The sequence below is a fragment of the Equus caballus genome, chromosome 23, assembly GCF_041296265.1.
Source record: "Equus caballus isolate H_3958 breed thoroughbred chromosome 23, TB-T2T, whole genome shotgun sequence".
In the NCBI taxonomy this organism is placed as follows: domain Eukaryota; kingdom Metazoa; phylum Chordata; class Mammalia; order Perissodactyla; family Equidae; genus Equus; species Equus caballus.
In genome coordinates, this window is record NC_091706.1 from 46,916,071 (window position 1) to 46,936,224 (window position 20,154).

The window sequence follows — 20,154 nt, forward strand, 5'->3', positions numbered from 1 at the left end:
GGATTAGAGCCCACATCGATAAACTCATTTTAATTTAATTTAATTACCTCTTTAAAGACCCCAATACAGTCATATTCTGAGGTAATTGGGGTTGGGACTTCAACATATGGCTTTTAGGGGTTATTGTTGAGTTTTAATACTACGTATACAAGCTTTAAATTAGCACATACTCATTAATTATTCTTTTGTAAACATTGTATTCTACCTGGAAATTAATTTAAGAGTCCCAGTTATACCGTGGGCCATGGCACAGGCAGACTCAACTTTGTAATAGTCTGGAATCGTTAGAGCTCACTATCACAGAGTTCATTTCTCCAACTCCTATGGTACTATATTTTCCTGCATTTAAAAAAGCAGATGTGACACAGAGAAATAGAGCAGTAATTGTAAACACGAATTTGCAAAACTTAAATTACTTTAACACCAGTAGTTCGGGAAATTCTTATACAGAGGGATAAAAATGTGTATTTACAATTATTTGACTTAAGATATTTGAAAGCTGCTAGAATCAATCTCAAAGAGATGAACAGTATTGTAATAGCTGGAATTTTATGTGTTACATCATGTTTCTTTATGTGAAAGAAACTTTTTGAAATTAAAATTTACTAAAATGTATTCTTTGATCAACTGTGCACAAAAATAGATTGACAAATTTGCCTATTCTGTATATTGAACATGAATCTGCAAAGATCAATGTTGACAAACTCATCAATGAATTTGCACATTTAAAGCTTGAGGAAAAAAATCTATAATAGTATTATTCATTCTTACGACGGGCCAAAACATAGGTATACATTTTTATCTTTTTTCCTAAGAGATTTGTTAATATTATTAAAAAGATTCAAATCATTACTTTTGTTTATTTTCTACTGAAATATTTATTTTTTCTTTCTACAGGTATGTTCTGACTATTATTTGAATTCATTTCATTTCATAATTATTACATGAAATAATTTTGTCATATGAAGGAGAATGATGTTTAAAAGATGATCCATTCATCACATCAAATATACTGTTTAAACCACTGCATCCGATTCGGATATCCACTTTCCTACTTAGATTTGTTGGTCATGCCAGCTATTAAACCCATTTTCCCCACAGAATGAGTAGAATGAGAATCCCAGGCCCTGATGCTGGCCAGCACTATAAAACATCATGATACAATTTCATCAAAGAAAAAGATGTATAAAGAGTTCTGTGGTACTGGAAAAGTCAAATAAGACGTCATAACACTTATGCTCCGTAACCAAACACTTACTACATTTATTCCATGCCAAGCACTGCGCTAGGAGGGGAAATCCAAAGAAACGTAAATACATGTTTTTAATTCTCCAGGATCTTCTAATCTAGTGAGGAGATAAGAGCAAATGGGAGGATGGGGTATACTGGAAAGACCATTTGATACAGCGTCCAAGGACCTTGGTAGATATTGGGGTTCTGTTACCTTCTAGTTTTCTGACCTAGGGGAAATCACTTACCTTCTCTGTAAAATGGGGACAATATTATTTTACAGGCATAATGTAGCTGGCACATGGTAGGCCTCCAATGACCGGTAGTTAAACATGAACAAGACATGACAAATTAAACATGGAAGCGATGATTAAAAGTTTGATGCAACAGTAACTAATAAAGTACTGGTTAATCTCCTAATGGAAGATACACATGGTATAAGAGTTCGGAAAAGGAAAGAACATTTGTAACTGAGAGAGCTCAAGAGGTTTAGGTCAATACTGGATTCAGAGCACTCACTGGAGAGGTGGACAGGAATGGGGCCCGGAGTTGTCAAAAGAAGCCCTGATACAACCACCTGCTCTGCGTGAATGGTCTTAAGTTCCTGTTAGTTCCTCCTGGCTTAGAACAATGTATTTTCAATGTTGAATAAAAGAAGCCAGCACAAAAGATCACATACTGCGCGCTTCCTTTCTTTAAAGTACACAAGAGGCAGCACTCCTTCATGGTGTTACAGATGGGGATAGAGTTTACCCTTCTGGGAGAGGCAGAGAACTCGAAGGGGCAGGAGGGATGTTCCAGGGACTACGTTCCATCACTATGTTCTGTTTCTTGACATGGGTACTGGGTACATGATGTCTTCAGTTTCTTAAAATTCATTAAGCTGCCTTCTTCTTTGCACACTTTTCTATATATAGAACACTCTTCAATAAAAAGTTCAAAATATATCAATTTTCACCTATAATCCTGGAACTCAGCATAACTACTGTTAACATGTTGGAGTGGATGCTTCACACATAATTTAGATCATACTGTATATACTATTTTACAACATTTTTCCCCCCACTAAGCAAACATACAGCAAGAAGTTTCCCACGGCAGAAAATATTTTTCTAAAACATGATTTATGTTTATACTATAATTTTCTTAGCCAATCCTTTATATTTTTATAATTAGCACTTTCCTATTTTTTAAATATTTAAACATTACCACAATGAACTCCTTTTTACATAAATATACTACATCTCTCAATATTTGAGCAAGATAAGTTCCTATAAGTGAAAAAGTTTAAAGTTTTTGATATACGTGTTTTTCTATTTCCCATCAAGATCTAAGCTCATTTCACTCAAATCCTCAACAATATTGAGAATATATTTTTTTCATCTGCATATTTTGTAGCTGAACATGCTTTTTCTTTCAAACGTTGCTTTTTTAGTCCCGTGCTTGAAGCTTGTTTTCTGTTATTAGCTATCTGTTTCTTTTTTTGGAATGCCTTTTCCTCTCTTCCTAGCCTCGGCCAATTTTTTGTTTTTTGTTTTTTTTCCTATTGGAGCGTTTCACGTCTCTCAGACTTAGCTTTGCCGTCTCTTGGTGTCTCAACTCAACATTTCATTCCTTCTAAAACCCAGACTCTACTCGCTTTATGAACTAAGCTCCTTTCATCCATTGACTCTTTTGGCATGTGACCCCGCTTATGTTTCTGGTTTAAGTTGTTAAACTTTCTTCTGGGTTTTCATAACAAACCTACTGTGGACAAGACACGAGCGCTCGGTAGAAGAAGCAATCCAAACTCTCCCCAAGTGTGAGGTCATGGGACAAACCGAATTCCCAGCACCATTCCCCAAGTGTTACCATACTTATTCATCTCAAATTATAGTTCAAATTCTTGACCCCAAAGTGGTGGCATCATAGTTTTAATAGACCGAGCTCTTTCTATTTCATGCAGAGCATCTGGCTTGTCGATGAACTTTGCTATTCCTATTTTTTCTAAAAGCCTGTAAAAACAAACATACTTTATATTTCCCTCGTTGCACTAATGTCCATTAGAAAGAAACAAAGTGTATTTTCAACCAAGCACAGATTGCCTGCAGTTTCCTCTTGTCAGGGTTTGCTCTCTGTCACCGTTGTGAGAAGGCTGCATGTGATCTGTCTTTTTGTCCTATCTCCTTGAAAGATGACTTTCCCGTTCTGCCGCGTAGGAGGACAATCGCTGACGAAGTCCATGCTGGGAACAGCTCAGCCCACAGGGCAGCAGAGGGGGCAGACGTCTTTCTGTTTTATTCTCCATTTTGAGTGTGCCCTGGGACAAGCCTTAGTTCTTTTCTGCTGTTGGCCCTGAACCTTTACCTTTATTTATTTATTTGTTTTTGCTTACCCCTATTGTTTTTTTCCTGCTGTCACTTGTGGTGGGCTTGGGGAACAATGTTGCCGGAACATAGCGCTTTTGAGGGAAATGTAAATTGCAGGCGGCCGTGAGTCCCGTCTGTTTTCTCATCGGAAAGCAGCATTTCAGAGAGCTCATCTGGTGACAGGGCTCTGCGAAGACATGCCGAGTTCAGGAATCCTCTCTGTTCCCAGGCCCTGGTTGTGCAGAAGTGGGACTTTCTGAAGAGGGGGCACTCTGAAGGGAGGGGAGAAGAGGGGCACTTTGAGAAGCAGATGCTCCTGGCTTCGGAAGGAAAGTGCTCTAATCAGAGTTCAGCACTCTCGCAGACAATCCGCAGCTTTGGCGAGAGACAAACAAAACACAGAGTCTCTTAGTCCGGTGCATAAATGTAAGAGGCTGCCTTAAGTGTGTGCGCAGGACTCCAGCGGGCTAAAAATGTTATGCAGAGTTAAAGTGAAGCATTGTTTAGGTTTTAATGAAGGCAACCAATTTTTAACAACAGAAGTTCTGTTGCTGAATACCCCCCTCCCTCGCGCCCCAACATTCAGTTCCTCTGCCCCTGCACCTGCTTTCATTTTTGGCTTCTTGGCACTGATGTTCACAGAGACATCAGCTGGCAGTGGCAAACTGCTAAAAGCGCCCCTGCAATGCAGCTCTGCAAATGCCAGCCATTTATCCACTGGTGCATGCCAGCTTAACGGAAGGTCTTCCTTTCTCCCTGCAACCCAATCCCCTTAGCCCCCCAGTTTTACTTCCAAATGACAGTCAATGATCCAAGCCAAGCAGCGGACTGGCCCTTTGAGTATCCATTAAGTGTGGCCACATCTATTTGCTGCATCTATTTGCTGCGATTATAATATTTTGATCCAAAGAGTGTTGCAGAAAATTTAGATGACAATACTATTTCTTCTATTCACTCCCGAGCTATTGGCCCACAGGCCCGTTTCTCTCTCCTCAGCAGATGGTGGGATAGTTTCTTGAGGTCTCTTTGACTTGAAACAGCCTTTTTGTTTTTGTTGCTTATTGAGAGCCAGTTGCCCCAAATTCACTGAATAAAGACATCCACTTTTCAGTTTAAGCTAAGCTCCAATAGATAAATACTGACTTAGAGCTGGGGGCTGATGGGCAAGCTGGAAAGGCAAAGGGGCAGTTGGAAGTTAAGTATGCAGCACAAGGCTTTGCTGTCTCAAAAACCATGGCTTTAAGTTCTCCATTCAGCACAGCAATTCAGGCTGTACACTGAGAAAGTGTGAGAAATCTGTGAGAAATTCGACATATATTTATTTTTCTTGGAAATTAGAGAATATCTTCACAGTGTACACTCTGAAGGGCTTTTGTTTTGTTTTGTTGTGTTTTTAATGATCTAAACCATCTGGGGAGTTGATAAAGAATGTGATTTTCACAAGCTGAGCTAGCAAAGCCTATTGCTAAATCCCAAACCTTTATCCAGCCTACAGATAAACCCAGGGTGGGAGAGCTTCCCTTCCAGCTCTGAACTACTAGGATCCCACGTATGCCAAATGCTTCAGTCTCTGGGTGGTAAGAAAAATAGAGAACTGACTAAGAGAGCCTGGCCCAAGCATTCAGAAATGTATGGTAATTTTTTTTAAGATTGGTAGAGGTCACAGATTTCCCGAAAATCTGTCTGAAAACCAAGTCTGCATCATATTTTATCTGATGCCTCCATGGTGTTTTGATTCACAGTCAAGAATTAGCTTGCAAATATTTCTTAATCACCTATTTCTCAAATCTGGAGTCCAAAACCTATCTTACTAGACAGAGGCCATAGAAAGCATTGCAGCAACACTTTGATTGTGGTGCCATCTTACAATAATTATGATCATCTATCAGAAGGTGTGTGTCCAGAGGGTTTTTGATAAATGACCAGTTAGGCCTCTCAGGGTTCACACGCAGCATTTGGTCCAGCAATGTGGATAAGACAGAGAAATCAGGAAATGTCCTTCCCAGGAATAGGCCATATACTCAAGGTATAATCATGTCCCATCTACCCAACCCTCTCTTTCTCTTGAGTTCAGTTCTTCTTTTCTGGCTATCCACTATAAGGGTCCACAAGATCAAACTGGAAAGTTATCCTTTGGTATTCAAACACACGCATGCTAAAAGTTCTAATTTGCTCACGGTGTGCACAAACATCTCTAAGCAGAAGTCTGACAATATTTCCAAGGCTTGGTCATCAACTAGTATTCCCTATGAAACCTAGATGGTAATCAACCAACTAATATTTAATATATATCACATGCTCATACTTTATTCAAAAACAGGCAAATTGTGTCAGAAATGTCATTTTAATACCTCTGTTTAAGATGCTGTTAGACTTCAAGACCCAGTTAAATGTTCAGGTGTGTCATTCTTCTACTGACTGGAGCTCCGACCCAGAAGGCTGAGGGACAGTTGCACTCAACAAACCCAGGTCGCTGGAGCTGCAGGTCACGGTGGGAAGCAGGTCACAGGAAACAGCCATTGGGTAATAAAATTGAAAGTAATGGGGAAGTAATAATGGTTACCTTAGCAATTGTTTTCTTCTTTCACAAAGCTAGAGAGCTATATCACCCCTGTGTTTCTCATTCTAGCTATTATGTGCTTCCCATCCTAGATGAAGCAGAATAATGAGGGGTAGACTGTCGGACATCAAATCAGAACTCCCAAACATAAGACGTCCTCCCAACAATTCCTTCTAAGTCCTGTAGCCCCTCTGAAACTCGGCTTCCTCATCTGCAAAATGGGAATGACGTTATATTGGCTTTTGCGACCTCACAGGCTTATAAGAAACAAATTAAATAATCTTTATAAACTTTAGATCACTATGCAAATGCTCATTATTTTAACTATTATTTGTGTTAGAATGCTTTGTGAACCGCACAAGACTATACGGCTGTTAGTTGTAATAATTATTATTTACATTACAATTGTTTTGTCAGTGCCTTCTCCAATCTGGCCTTCCTCCTCTCTTCTGTAGTTCAGAGAATGGCACCATCCAAACAGTTGCATGAGCTTTGACACCTCCCAAGCCCTCACTCTTATATTCAGTCTATCCCAAGTTGGATTGATTTAACTTCTTCAAGTCAAAGGAATTTAGGGCAGTGTATTCTACTTAGTTCTGATTTATCAATGGTTCCTAGCTCAATTTTGTTGAGTGAATGAGTAAATTTAATTTACACTTATTTTATAGATGTTTACATTTACTCTATCTTATTCCACAAGAAAGATTTAAGGAAGTTTATATGATGGATAAATACAATAAAGTAGCATATGTCACAAGTAGGAAAATCCAAAGGAAAACTAATGGTAGGTACCTAAATTAGAACCAAGAGTAAGGCTAATACAAAAGCAGTTGCCATGAGTTCTTACTATGTATGGCTCCAAATAGAACTGGAAAGACGCAAAATATAGTGTTCACAGAATGAAAACAAAAATATCATCTAAGAGAAGCACTTGTATTCTGGTTATAATTACAGAGAGAAATTTCTGGAGAAATCTTCTAAAAATACTGTGAAATATAATGAATAATGTTACTAATGATACCTTTAGAGAAGATATGCCGCAGTTTCATAGAGCTGTTTCTTTAAGCATTGTGCTTACTTGATACTGGAGATACTAAAATTTGTAAGACAGGCCTTGCTCTCAAGGAGTCACTGAGAAAGACAAATCTACAGTATACAAACCAGTGCCACTCATGAAGATAAATTCAATAACAGAAGGAGGGTGCATGGCATAGTGGGGCACAGAGGAGGAAGCAATCAATCCTACTCAGTAGACCAAGGAAGGCTTCTTGGAAGAGATAGCATCTGATCTCCTGTGTTTATTCCACAAGTACTTACCAGTTGCCAACTATGTGGCATGCAAAATGATAGGTGCTAAGATCACAATGCCAAGGAGAGCAATGTCTTTGTCTTTATAAGGCCTGAACGGCATTTCAGTGAGAAAGACTCTCACTTGTTAGTGAGTCATTGTGCCCGCTCCCCGCTACTATGGACTGTTAATAACAGACAGATCCCTTCCTTTCCCCTGCCTTCTGAAAAGGAACATGGAACAATATCAGGAACTGCATGAGAAGCTCTAGGCACTGTGTAAAGCTGCCAGAGGCCTTGGGAAAGGAAGTAGATAAGAAATACACTTCTAGGAACACACGGGGAAGCCTCAACTTTGGATAGAGAGAGTAGCGACAGAACTAGCACAAAACAAACCTTTAGGTGTTTGGCATCTAGGAAGGCCAGTAAATATTTTTGAACTCCAATTGAAATAGCATGCAGGGAACTAGACTTGAAAGTCATCTTTTTACAGGAAAGGAAAGAATATGCAAGCTGGTTCTCTTATTTCTAAATAACTGAGATAAGCCAAGTTAATCCTAATGTCAAGGGTAGATACCCGGATTTTTCCAGTGACCAAGCTTGGGAGGTACTTTGCACTGGTAGTAGGTTGTTAGGCCAAGAGAGTCAGTAGGAAGGACTTCTTTGTTTCTACTTAAATAAATAATGCTCTGCTATATTTCCTTTAATATTAGCAGGCATAATTATTTACTATATCTAAGAGTAATACTCCTCCATCTGCATTCTGCAGAGGATAATAGCACAGGCTATTTGCAAGGTACTGCTTGGCACTGAGGAGGAAGCCCAGAAATATTCCATAGAGACTCTATTTGTGTGAGGCTTAAGAGAATTAAGGAGACAAAATACACTCCTAAAACAATAAAACAACATATTAAAATATGACACAGCACATGGTGAGTGTTCAGTGCACAGTATAGACAATAACTCACAGACAAAAGGAAAGAAAGACATGGCTGGAGGGATCAGGGAAGATTTTATAAAAATTAGAACCTGAAGAATGGAAAGAGCTTAGAAATAACATCAGGCGGGAACACTCTAGGTCAGAGGAGGAAAGCTTATAAACGTATGGAAAAATAATTTTAAAAAATAACACGTTCAGGGGCTAGCCCGCTGGACTAGTGGTTAAGGTCACACACTCCACTTCGGTGGCCCAGGGTTCACAAGTTCGGATCCCAGGCACAGACCTATGTACCGCTAATCAAGCCACACTGTGGCAGCACCCCACATACAAAATGGAGCAAGATGGCCACAGATATTAGCTCATGGCCAATCTTCCTCAGCAAAAAGAGGAAGACTGGCAACAGATGTTAGCTCAGGGCCAATCTTCCTCACCAAAAAAACCAAAAAACAAAAAAAAAATGTTCAAATCAGGAACAAGAAATTGACCATTAACACAATTTCCAGAAGAAATCTCTCGCTACACACACCATACACACATACTGAAAAGAGTGTTCTTGGGAAGTGTGAAACATTTGGGAAAATAAATGGAAGCGAATTCAGAAAGAGAAATTTTCAATCTTATAGACATCAACCTGTATACATTCCTTCAAAGGACAAATATTACAGAATGAGAACTCCTACAAACAATCTTCCAGGGAAAAAGAGTAACTGATCACCAAATACATCAGTGCTGGGGGCTCAATTCTAGGTAGATAGGTGTAAAACAGTGGTTTTCGGGAGTCGAACCTGAACAAACTACATTACTTTGTTAAATCCCAAACTGATTAGTAGTGCTATATATCAGACCAAATCAAAATTTGGGTTATAAATATAATCTAGCTGTATGTCAATTGTATCTCAATAAAACTGCAAAAAATTTAGCACTTGTTTTCAGATATTTACTTTAAACGTAAAATGGAGTATGTTCTCTGAAACAAACTGGTATTTCCATCCATTCTAATCACAGATGAAAAATCTAGCACAATTTTTTTAAATATAAAATGCTATATATATATACTTTAAAATTTTGAATGTAAAATGTTATATATAAAATCTTCAGAGAAGTTAAATAACTTGTCCAAGGTCACAGTCAAGATTGTGGCTCTAGAGCCCTGAGCTTTAAGTGAGAAGAGGTTCCCAACTAAGGTTGTGCTGTGCCCAGATCCACGGGGGCCTTCTTTATTTAGACACCAGGACTAGCCCTGATCTACTGAACCAGGATCACCAGCACTGGGTCCAGGTAGATAGATTTTAAAAATCTATTTCATGATTTTGATGCAGATCCCTGGTTAAGATATTGCCCACCGAAACTACAAAAAAAACCAAAAACAAAAACAATAATTATAATAAGGGACTAGGAGCCCAAGTTTGTCACTGAAATGTAGCAACATAAGAGGGAGAAATATTCATCTTTGTACTTTCTCACTTTCCCTCACTTCCCAACCTTTCTTTAATTAGTCAGAGCTATTTACATTGCCTGAAGGAGAACGTGGGTTGTAATAGGAGCAAGAATGTAGACGAAAAGACACAATTCATGTTCAGGTTTTGGTTTCCTACAGGCTCCAGAGAATCATATGGAAAGGCCCCGGAAGGGAGCAGAGCATTGATTGGAAAGACTGGGAAGGAGAAGGAGGGACTGCCGCCCTTCTCAAGGTGTTCACACAGGCTGCAGGCAAGGGGAGGGAAAGGAGGGAGAGAGACAGATAATCCGACCAGCTCCCACTAATGTGGAGTGGAATGAAAGAAAACTCTGAAAGAAATGGTGCTCATGTGCTGTCAGCATGTGGAGGAAAAGGAGGTTAGCGCTGCCTGGTGGCATTTGAGAGATGACTTGAAGAAGTTAGCGTTGGAGTTCGACATTAATGAGGGATACAGTCTTCTGTAGATGGACAGTGTGCGCAAAAGCATTTTGGGTATCTTAGTTAGGCAGTATTGAATTAGATACAGAGAGCTTTTATTATACTAAGCAAAGCAGATTTAAGAGAAAATTACTGTATATCTAGCACTTTTTAATTCAATTCTCTATCACATTGAGAGATGTAAGAAAGGCATAACATTATTACAGAGGCTATTGATTATCTTGGTCCTCATTAACTTAGCAACCTCATAGCGTGTTGATTAGCAGATCACTTTCATCCGAAAGGTCCCTAGCCAAGATGTCCTTGGCGGCTCCTCATTTTCCCTCTGATGCTCTCCTCTTCACTCCTCTCGCCCATCATCCCTGACTTAACACTCTCAAGTTGCTGGTTCTCATAGCTGCTCTCAGCTTCCAGTGATTCAAGTCACTAACCTGGAAGTACACACCTCTGTGGAAGCCTTCTGTGCATCTTGATTATGGAAGTGTAGAGATAACACTCCAACCTTTGTGGTCCAGCCTACCAGTGACTCATTAGTAACTAATGGGGAAAATTTCAGACCTGGTAAAACAATTGAGAAATCGATTAGGAAAGTGAAAGGGATCTTAAAGATAATCTTATGTTCTATTTTTATAAACCATCAATATTTAGGCCTGAAGAGGCTAGATAATTTGTCCAAATCCAAGGGTCAGAAGTGAACCTTGAACTGAGCTCTCAGTCCAGCAATCTTTCTCTGACACCCACTAAGGAAGGCGGAGAGTAGCCAGCAGCCACATTTAGCTAAAACTTCGTGGGCTGCCTCCTCTCCACTTTACTTTAGGGCCAACGTTCAATCTGAACTTTGTGCCTTATTTCACTGAATTTACTTTTCCAAACCAAATAAAGACCCAAATCCCATATACTAACTATATACTAAGTGTTGAACAACAGTAATGTCTCTTTCTTGAGTTCATGATACACTACACCAGGGAGTAACTTAGGAACTGGGTAGGCTCAAATTTAACAAGACTAGATTATAATTAGCAATACTGGTCTTATCCAATGTTGTGTTGAAAATCATTGGCAAAACGCATGATCCCCTTTCCACTTTAATGCACTTAGTAAGGAGCATGAATATGCCAAACAAAGAATTAATGAAATTTGCAGAAGATTTATTTTTAGAAAGCATAGATATAGAGCCGGCATTGAAAAATAGTAAATGACTTGGAAGAACCTTTTTAAAATTTTGAATAACATGTTCCAAGTTACAGAGGAATATATTTGTAGGGAGAGAGCTTTAAATACTATTAATACAAAAAGTTATATCTGGAAAAAGGAAAAATAAAGTGAAGTTAATCTTTGGTTGATTTATAATGTGATGTTGCAGAAAAAGATATACCATACAGTTTGGAAATGGGACAAGAAAAGTCAGTGTTGGGAACTAAGACTAAATTTTCAGAAAAATGCAGAGAAAGGAGAGAGAATTCAAAATGAGGGCAATAGAGCTGATTGTGTCATTTGGGGACTAAATGTACCTGAAAGACAAAATAAGGACTATGATCAAAGCTTTGGCTAGGTAAAGAAGGAAGTAATAAATGATTAACAGTCACGATAAACAGAAAGGGGAAAGCACAGTGAAATAAATCCAGAAAGAAAACCTTTGAAGAAATTTCCACACCAGTTATTATGAAAAAAATGTAGAATGGCTCACAGATGAAGATGTTTCAAAACATGAATTGAAATTCTGAAATTTCCAGTTTAAAGAAAACATAACATGACGATTGTGATTGTTACACTTAGTTATCAAAAACTGAGTTAACAGATAAGTCAGTGGCTACAAATCTCTATAAAGTCAGGTATGAAGGTTGGTCCACTTACGTGAAGCCTTTTTCATGGTTTTTGCTCTGTTAAAGAACATAAGCAACAGGCAATGCCTAAAATAATCTTTTTCATTTTCTTCACGATAGTTGAAGAATACCAATCCAGAACCTGAAATGGGTTCTTTTGATACTTCTTGCGAGGAACTATATTATATTAGCCCAGTTTCAACACCTGGATTGTCAATACCATCCTCAGATCCCGGCAAGTACGGCCTCTGTTCTGGGTCCCATGTTGGGAGTGCCCAACTCTGCCTTTCTCAGGCCATGCCCCTCCCCAAGGCAGGGCATTTGAGCGTCCACTGTTTGTTCTCACCTGTATGCTATGCCTCTCCTTCTAGACCCAAGACTCCGGAATATCCTCCCCAAAGTCCTGTGAACCCACTTCCAGGCCTGTGCTAACCTCTTCTTCAGATCCTTCTCTCAGGAGGATGGAATGTACCACCAGTACTTGACCTTATGCCTGAGGGAGGTCAAGGAGCAGCTGGCTGAAGTGTGTATATGGAGAAGAGCGGTGGACAGAGCTTGTGAGCACAGGCTAGATTGTCCACTGGTGCACAAGGTCCCTTATGGGGCAGGAAGAAGCCCTGGGATGGGGCTCCAGGTACCACTCACTGAATGCCACCATGTTCTTTTAGAACTCCAAGCAAGCTAAAACTTGTAAATGTGAACGTGGTCTCTCAGATCATTAGAAAGATTTTTTTTTTCAAGACTGGACAATAAAACATATTTACTTTAAAAGTTATGTGTTTGACTTATATATTTGAAACATTCAGACATATGGGTTGTGGTTTTGCCTTGGGTTTGCAAATTTCTAGAGGCAGGCCTGCTGCTTGCCCCCTTGCAGGCTATTTGAGATCCCTGGGAGCAGAGACTACACCCTATTTCTCGAGTGCTTTTTACCAAACCTGACAAGGTGCTCCATACATGTCTGGGAATTCACATTGAATTTCAGAAGGAAAATGCAGGGACACATGACCTGAAGGCAGAAGGTGAGGGAAATATTTCCAGCAATTAGACTTTTCATCAATCTGCCCTATTTCCCTGACTTTACCACCACAGAGAGGAATATTCAGGAACTTTACTCGAGACTGGGAACCTGTAGCCTCTGATGCACAGGCTCACCAAGGCTATACCTGGAATTTGACAACATTGCGGCCTGTGCTGCAGACACCGCCTGGTCCCTGGAAATTTCACTTAGCACGTGGTCAGAATCCCAAGGACCAGGCAGTTTGAATTTCCCTTGGCTGTTTTTTTTCCCCCCTTAAAGAAATCAACAGAGGCTCCAGAACTTTTAACTTCATATTTTTGCATACTGTATATTTCAAGAAAAATTTATTGCTCCTTTTACTGAGGTTTTAAAGGACCGTTGATAATATCCTTTCAATGCCCAGTTTTTACACCTTACTAAGGAAAACGAACTTTTTTCAGTGGCTCCTGTATGACCCATTGAGTCATTTCTTTTTTTTTTCTTAACAGAAATTGTAATAATTTAAATTCAGTGTCATTATTTTTAATAGAACCACACTTAATTCTTATTCCCTTGTAGGGCACTTGTAATATGCACCTCATATTATTTTGTATACTTTACTTAATTCCAAAAGAGTCTTCTCCTTCATCTTGAATTCACTCTGGAAAACAATGGAATTTTTTAATGTCTGTCACTATTTACGTACGTCACTGTGTCTCAGCAAATGGTGAGCTTGGACGAGGGTCATTAATACAGTAACAATTATTAGCAAATTAATGAACCAGGAACATATTTACATTTCATTGTTGTCAGTTATAACCCCGTGATTATGAAACTGAGACTTCTTTGTCTCTTATGCTAGCTCTGGATGGCTGTCAGAGATGATGTTTTTAAAATTCCTCTGCAAATAGTTACATTCCTACAAAATTTGCTTAAGCTAAGAAACCATTACTCTTGTTGACAGACTGTCCAAAAGACCTCCAATTCACAAATTTTCCTTGAACCTCTGTTTGCCAACAATAGTTTGGGGCGAGTTTTGTAAGCCTCCAAGCCTCAGTTCCCGTGTCTGTAAATGGAGTGGTCTCACCTATTTAATAGGGTCACTGGAGGCAGTAGAGATATTCCTGACTGGGCCTGGCAGGCAGTTGGTAAACAGTAAGTGTGGTTTCCTTCACTTCCATCTTTACTTCTCCCCTGCAATATATTCTCCATTAGACATCACTCTGAATTCGATGTTAGCCCGAAAGTTGAAGAATCAAACTTCGGTTACCAAAAGTCATTTCTTATTTCTGAATTCACCCCCTTGCAACTGGTTTGACTATTTGGTATTAGGACTGAGAGGGATGAGGTTTTTCTTTTGGCATATTATTTGTCATCTGTTCTGCTTTTGTCAAAAAGGAAGAAACACTTCTTTCTTCTCTACAATGGGTGGGAATAGCAATTAGAGGCAGTTATAATCCCGACCCACAGCAGCAGTCAAGTCCCACTGTGTGGCAGAAGCAGATGGAAGATGATCTGTGTATTGCAACCAACATGGACTTGCCCAAAACAGTGCCTCCTATCGGGCACTGATTCACCAGGTATCTGCCCCAAAGTTAACCAGGCAGAACACAGAGAATGAAACACTAACACCATAATACTGTGTTTTCTCTTATAATCCATTTTTACAAATTATAACATTTAGATGCAATCCTCTCTCTTCACGCAATTTAAAATTTTCCCAGCAAAACACTAAAATTGCACCATGATGGTCACTTCTCAAATCAGTCTTAACTCTTCAAAGGGAATGCCAAGTCTCTCGAAGGCCTAAAATATTTCCACGAGTAAGATTCTATGCATATTCGACTTTATCAATGACACCAAAAGTTTCTGTAAAGACTTTCCCATTATATTATTAAGTTCATCTGGAAAATACCTTCTTGGAATGGATCGTATTTCTTCTGTGAAAACTCCTCATCATTTTAATATGAAATGAGAAGTAATATCCAGGTCTAATCTTAATCCCAAATTATTTTATTTTCTATTAATCACAAGTAAAGAACGAGAGCATAATGTCATTTCTGTTTTTTATGCATAATATTCTAGTTAACTTAGTTTAACTTTGCATTTATTACTGACTGAACAGAAGAGTAAGACTGATCTTCTGTATCTTTCCACTGCTATACAATCTGTCAGTGGGAGGGAGGGGAAGCTCCCATTCTGTACGTTTTTGTACACTGACTACTTTTAGAAAATGGAACCCCATCCTTTTTCCTATATAGTCTTCATCTTCATGTCTCACTATTTGAATGGCAAAGTTGTCTACATTGATTTCCCAATGAAGTAGTCCCAGATCTTTCTTCAGCAACAAGGAAATACATTTAAGCTGGTCCATCTTAATGAAGGACCATAATAGGTAGACAACTCAATGTCCCTGGCTTTACCAGGTTGGGCAGAATCACAATAATCTGAATCCCAAACCGGCTAGACCAAAACAAGCATAGCTTTTCCTCAAATTTCTTACCCCAGGTATTTCTGGGATGCTCCTCAAGAAATTCAAATCTGTTCTTCCAATCCATTCTTGTTGCTTCTTGCCCCCACGTTTTGTGGGAATGCCCTGGAACATGACTACTCCGCTTGGGATTCAGTCTTCCCAAACCTCATTTATTGCCCACTGATAGACAATGGGAAAGAGGTGGACAAATTCTACCTCTTATGGACAAGGGTAACCTCTCTCTAGGTTCCCACCAGGGCACATTTTCAGAACTCTATAGTCAGACATCAATGTAATTCCCAAAGAATGAGCTCTTCAGTCATGAATAGGACCACATATGGGGCCTCAACATTATAATCCACATTGGAATTCATACACTGGAATGAGGTGAACATATGTCCCCACTTCCTTCTGCTGTTTGTGTACAAAGTTACAGCAAGAATAAAATATACAACTCCTAAAAATAAAGAATAAATTTCAGAGACAGTAACAATAAGAATCTATATTTAGGAAAGACATCTTTTTCAGAATGAAACTTGGAATTGTTTGGTCCATCCCTTACCTGCTGACTTCTCTAGCATGAGTCACACTGCAAAATGCAATGCTTGAACTTGGGAAACCCATCCTCCCCTTCGAAAGAGGACTGGCAGAGAATTCTGGCTGTCACTCCTACATATGGTGCCCAGTTGACAAAATATGTTTAAATGCACTGCTTGCCTCCCTGTGATAAAAGGAATTTTGGCATAAGACTCTGTAGAAAATTGGGCACCAAATAGGCCTTTGAAACCCATGACCATCAAGAAGCACAAATTCTACTCTTTTTAAAGGTAATCTGCTCCACCATTTATTTGCCAGTGGATCAGGCATTACAAGACTAGAAAACATATACAGCAACAGATGAAATATGGACTTTCCTTTTACATTCAGTGTTCTTACATGATTTTTTTTAACAGATTTGAGAAATTCCAGTCACATGAGCCAGTTGGACACTTTCTTCAGTTGAACTAGTTGGTTGCTTATTTGTTCTTGGTTACTGGATATCGTGTAAGATTAGGAACTGAAAAGAATGGCATTGGATAGTGAAGTTTTCTGAGAGAGTTAGGGAACATTCTAATGTATGCAGTATGCTATACCTAGAAAAGGACAGATCTGGGGCCCGGGGCTGGCAAACTACGGCACACAGACTACTTGGGCCTGCTGTCTGTTTTTGTAAATAAAGTTTTATTGGAACATAGCCATGCTGTTCATTTACATGTTGTCTGTAGCTGTTTTCATGCTATAGTAGCAGAGTTGAGTTGTTGATAACAGCAGCAGTTAAGTTGTTGATAACAATAGAGTTAAGTTGTTGATAACAATAGCAGAGTTAAGTTGTTGCTTCAGAGACTGTATGGATCATAAAGCTTAAAATATTTAGTCCTTTACAGAAAAAATTTGCCAACTCCTGATCTAGTGTATAGCTATCTTTCTTGTGAAAATATTTTATAGACTGTCTATTAAAGGAGGAGACAAATATATACTTCTATGAAAAGAAGCTAAACTCCAAGATCAGATCATCTTACCAAATTCACTCAGCTAGAGTCAATATGAGGATATGTAAAGATTTCATGAACAATAGTGCAGTGTTGTTTGCATCCCTGCTGACGGGACAGTCGACCGTCTCACGTCAGTCTGTTGTAACAGTTACCCCAAGGAAATGCTCTTGGTTTCAGCCATACGGAACATGGGAGACGTAAGGCCCACTGCCTGCTAATCACATTGCTTGGAAAAGAGAAAAAAAAATGTAAAAGAATATTTCTCTCTAGTCATCTTTCCCTTTAAGTGGACTGTTTGAGAGATGTTCAAACAGCTGAAGCAGCCTGGAGAATCTAGCTTAAAAAACAAACAAACCCAGCATGCTCTAAGTTCAAAAGGTCTATTGCATATTCACTATCAATCTCTCCATACATATTTTATTTAACCTTCTGTAAATATTGTCATTGTAAAGTGCTTTGGACAGGCTAATGCGTTGTGATGTTTTGTTAATGGAAACAGAGACAATAATGCAGAAGGCAATCACAAGACGGCAAGAGGAGGAGGCAGACCCAGGAAGGGGCAGACTGGAGGCAGAGCGGGGGTGTCTGAGAGGTGAGACCGGGCCGCTGCGTGGAGCTGACTTCTTCATTAGCAGAACCTGGAGCCTTGCCAGAACATTCCAAAGGACTAAACTCTGCTTTAGGAGCTCATCAGTTTTCCTGCCCCCTCCCCCTTCTCTCCTCCTTCTCTCTCTCCCTCTGCCTAAGCTTAAAAAGAAAGCACATAATGTTATTTTTTCCACATTATAATGCACTCCTTTCCATTAGAAAGTCGGCCTGCAGAAATGGCAAGTCTCTTAGTTCTGGATAATCAGAGTAACTTTCCATTTCGCCATCTACTCTGTTACTCTTAGTAAGAGTTATAGCTTTAAAGCTCTCTCTGTTTTTATAATTTTGTTCCTCCATGGTGTATGCACTTGGTGGCTCCAGGATGTGGGTGTCTGTCTCCCTACTTCCCGTCATACCTAAACAGCCCCACGAGGCTACATCTATCAGGTTTCTGGGGGTACCATCTGTGTGTCCTGTGGATCCCTATCCCATTTTATTGAAGAGCAACACTGCCATTGCTTGAACTAGTGGTGTATTTTCTTCCTTTTCTCCTTTTTCCCTTCCCCTCCTTCGTCTCCCCTCCCTCTCTCCCCCTTATTCTTTTTGTTGTTGTTGTTGTTGTGTTTCCCACAGCAAAAAATTGCCCCCAGGACAGCCTAAGTCCACGTTGGCGGGCTCCGTTTGTGGTGCAGGTGTGCGGGAGCCCTCCTCCGTGTCGTCGCCACAGCAACCCGCCGCTCTAATCTGCTGAATATGAAAGGAAGAAACAGAAAGAGAAAAGCCATCCACCCCCTTCTGCTCCATCCATGAGTCCAAAAGGATACCGGCTCCAGGCATTCCTGATGATCCCCAGCCATCGCCTGGGCAACAGTCACAGGGAGCTGGCGCGGCCTGTGGCGAGAGAGCAGTCCCCTCCCAAGTTCATACCTCCTCCTTCTCCACCTCCCCTTCTCCCATCCCGGCTCTCCTAATGGCCCCTCACAAACCTGCACCCCCCTTCTGGCCCCACACCCTCCAGCCAGTGGGTCACCGACTCCCAGACTGGAATAATTTCACCGTGTTCTCATGGCGGCGCTTAAACCACGCTGATGTGTGTATGTGCATGTATATAGGTGTATGCACGTGTGTGTATGTGTGTGTGTGTTTATGCGTGTAGGAGATTTTCATCTCTATTCACCTTTCAGATGAGCTGTGTTTATGTGCTAGAAAGATCAAAACGGACAGAGAATTTTTCTTCTCGAAGCTAGTACTTTGGAAAAGCAATCCCTGGCTACTTGCGTTAATTCAGCTTTTCCTGGGCTTGCGAAGGTTTTCAGGCTAGTTGCTCTCTAGTCCCATATCCAGCAGTGAAAGCTCTCATTTGTCTTACCACCATCGTGTTGATGCAGCTGGGTTTGACACTGCTTACCTCAGCAGTTTTTTTTCCTTTTTTTTTTTTTTTTTATGGTTGAAAGACAGAAGGCTTCCTTGTGATCCCAGCCTTTTCCTATCAAATGACACTCAGCCATGGTTGGGGTGACTTATTTACTGGCACTGGACCAGGAAAAACAAAAATGAACGTTCACAACTAATAAATCCTCAAGCTTAGATAGCTACAGCAACAGTGGTGGGATTACATCAAAATGTTCAGCCTGATACCACAGGGCTCCCTGGCAGTGTGGAACCTAATAAGTCAGGGGTAGGAAAGGAGGGTAAAACAGGACAGGAACAGAGAAATGTTTTATGCTCTGGGTCTTAGACACACTCAGAAACTTTGAGCTTGAATCATGTGAGATGATGTGCTTTCTTGGTGGAAGATTCTAAATGGGGCAAGGAGAATGCAGTATACTTGAGTCACTGGAATAGGACGTGGAAAAACATGCCACCTTTTACTTTTATTCTTGAAGGTTAAACCACACCCATCCTCACATGATGAAGGAGACCAGACTAGATTGACCCGACCGCAAAATCACAGCTTTCTCAGCTGCACTGAAAGAAACTATTTTGACAGAGGACATAAGGTCAAGAATGTTTAGCAAACAAAACTGTATGTCATCCACTCCTGGATAATTCTCCAAGGACTTTCCTCCTCCCAGGCCCTTATTGAAAGTAAGGGCATCTCTTTAAGGCTATTGTGACAATGTTTTTATTTGTTTTGGAATTGATCTTCTGGACAGAAGCACATTTTTTTTCATTAGTATAAATCCAGAAAAATCCAACCACAAAACCATTGACTTTGGCTAAGGTTTCCTCATTTTCTCCGCCATGACCACCTCTAATTCAATAAGTAACTATACTTTCTGTGATGATTAACTTTGTTGATTCAGCTTTTGTAGGCTAATGGTTGAGCCTTTCCATGCAGAGTTCAATCTTTGGGTAGAAATGTGGAGAAAAAGTGGGGGGAAAATTTAACCATCACCCAGATGTTTAGTCTACATGTTGCTAAATATCTGACTATTTGGAAAGATAACTATGATTGATTTTACTCTTCCTTTTT

The 20,154-nt window shown here is 39.9% G+C and overlaps 2 long non-coding RNA genes across 3 annotated transcripts in view; both read right to left on the reverse strand.

The window, feature by feature from the left end:
- Positions 1 to 20,154, reverse strand: part of LOC111770175 (uncharacterized) — a 354,326-nt gene that overhangs the window by 40,689 nt on the left and 293,483 nt on the right. The gene's annotated exons all lie outside the window — the stretch shown is intronic.
- LOC138920420 (uncharacterized) overlaps positions 2,779 to 20,154 on the reverse strand; it is a 29,696-nt gene continuing 12,320 nt past the window's right edge. Inside the window, exons 2-4 of one of the 2 annotated variants that reach the window (XR_011431573.1) lie at positions 10,694 to 10,820; positions 5,930 to 6,057; positions 2,779 to 4,045 (exon numbers count right to left, since the gene is read on the reverse strand). This is a non-coding gene — a long non-coding RNA (uncharacterized lncRNA). Of the gene's footprint in view, positions 4,046 to 5,906; positions 6,058 to 10,693; positions 10,821 to 20,154 lie in introns of those variants that run through there. The other variant, XR_011431572.1, reaches the window with a different exon arrangement.